The sequence below is a fragment of the Gossypium arboreum genome, chromosome 2, assembly GCF_025698485.1.
Source record: "Gossypium arboreum isolate Shixiya-1 chromosome 2, ASM2569848v2, whole genome shotgun sequence".
NCBI classification, from domain to species: domain Eukaryota; kingdom Viridiplantae; phylum Streptophyta; class Magnoliopsida; order Malvales; family Malvaceae; genus Gossypium; species Gossypium arboreum.
Window position 1 is genome coordinate 106,684,226 of NC_069071.1, and position 2,511 is coordinate 106,686,736.

A 2,511-nucleotide genomic window follows, 5' to 3' on the forward strand; every position below is an offset into this window, starting at 1 on the left:
TGCAGGGAACAGTTTCACCACTCTCAGAACCAGATTAGAAATAGAGACTATGTCATGGACGAAGCTGTGGCTCAGGTTCGAGAGGTAGCCGATCACTTGCAAACCTTGGCAGTCCAAGCTGATATATTAAGCTTAAAGTACGAGTCAGAATCAGATCGAGGCCGAAGCCTAGCTTGGCTCTTTAGAAAAATTAAGGCTTTGGGCATTAGGGCAAAGGCGTATATGTAATCATCCGTTTTATGTAAAGAAATTTTTCTTCTAGTGAAGTTCTTCTAATGAAATTGAATTGGAATCAACGCCTCTTTTTGCATTCATTAATTTGCATTACATTTCATCATGTGCATTAAATTTCGTGAAAAGACCCTGATTAAACAAAATTATTTCAGTTAATCTGGAAACCAATGAGAATCAACCAACCGAACACAGCTACTATACCCACCGTAAAACCAAAGCAATGGATCAGAGATTAGAAAGAATAGAACAAATGCAAAGGGAAATGCAAGAGCAATTACAAGCACAGATGCAAGAGCAACTGGCTAAGATACAACAAGATATGAAGGAAAAAATGGAAGAATCCCAAAATAATCTGATAGGCCAGTTGGCGCAGTTGCTGGCTCGAGAACGCGAGAAAGGGAAGAGCACCATGGGGAACAATAATGAAGACCCTATCTATCCTCCAAGATTTGCTCCGGTAAACACCCAACCACAACCGAAGGTGCATCCACGAACGGTATCTGTCACTATTAGGCCCCAGCAATACCAGGCCAATGCCTCAACACCAATAAACATTCCTATAGGATCAGGCTCTAATCCTGGGGATAATCCAGCTAATCCATTTGTCCCGGACCTTGATGACATGGCAGGAATGGAGAAAGGAAAAATAGACATGGCGAAATAACTCGATAATCGGTGCAAATGGCTTGAGGAAAAATTTAAAGCAATGGAGACTGCTGATTACCGTGGCGGGATCGATGCTAAGGACTTAAGCTTGGTCCCAGATCTGGTGTTCCCACCAAAATTTAAAATCCCGGAGTTCAAAAAGTATAACGGGACGAGCTGCCCTGAAGTTCATATTACGATGTTCTGCCGAAGGATGACAGGGTATGTTAATGATGATCAGCTGTTGATCCACTGTTTCCAGGACAGTCTGATTGGATCTGCGGCCAAGTGGTATAACCAGCTCAACCGTGCCCAAATTGGTTCGTGGAAGGACTTGGCTCAAGCTTTCATGAAATAATACGGCCACGTGATGGACATAGCACCTGACAGAATTACCCTACAAAACATGGAAAAGAAGCCGAGTGAAAGCTTGAGACGATGCACTGTGGTGGAGGAAATAGCGATGCAAGTCCACCACCCTCTTGGAGAAGGAAACGACCATGCTATTTATCAACACTCTAAAGGCCCCATTCATTAACCATATGTTAAGAAGTGCTACTAAAAGCTTCTCGGACATAGTAATGTCCGGGGAGATGATAGAAAACGCGGTAAGATGTGGGAAGATTGAAGCGGGGGAAAATGCCAAGAGAACGGCTCTAAAAAGGAAAGAAAACGAGGTGAACAATGCGAGCGCATATCATAAGGGTTATTCCAAGCCGGTCACAGTAAACCAGCTGAGGGCAGTGACTACTAGCCATCAGGGCTCCGTGAGTCAAGATTCCAACCCAAGGCCTAACACGGAAAGAGTCCAGTTCATGCCAATCCCAATGACGTATAGGGAGCTTTACCAGAATCTGTTTGATGCGCATGTAGTGTCTCCCTTTTACCTAAAACCCATGCAACCTCCATTCCCAAAGTGGTATGATACAAACGCGCAATGCGAATACCATGCAGGAATTGCGGGGCATACAATTGAGAACTGCACGGCCTTTAAAAAATTAGTCGAAAGGTTCATAAAGATGGGCATTGTGAAGTTCGATGATCCCATAAAACCTAATGTGGCAGGAAATCCGTTACCCAGTCATTCAGATAATGGGGTAAACGCGATAAGCGAAAGAGGAAGAATGAGAACTAAGATGGACGTATCGGAGGTAAAGACCCCGTTGAGGTGGGTTTGGAAGAAAATGGTGGAAGAAGGTTTACTTATACAAGGTTTAGAGAAGAAGCCTGAAGGAGGGAAGTACTATTGTAAATTCCACGATGAGGAAGGGCATGAGATCCAAAAGTGCAATGAATTCAGGGCTTTGGTACAGAGATTGATAGAAAATAAAGAAATCGAATTCTTTGAGTACACTGAGGGCCCGAAAGGAGAAGATGTTTGCACGTTAGAGCAAGGGCCAACCAACAATGTCTGAATGGTCAATCACTCGGTCGTAATTATATCCCGACCAAGAGTCAATAAAGTCAGAGTACCAATTGCGCCAAAGGTCATAATTCAAAAGCCTGTTGCTTTCCTTTATAAGGATAGCAAAAGGGTTCCTTGGAATTACGACTGCAACGTAACGATCTCGGGAGGGGAGAATCCAATTGGCACTTTTGAGAAAGGTCAAGATGAGGGTTTCTATACACGCA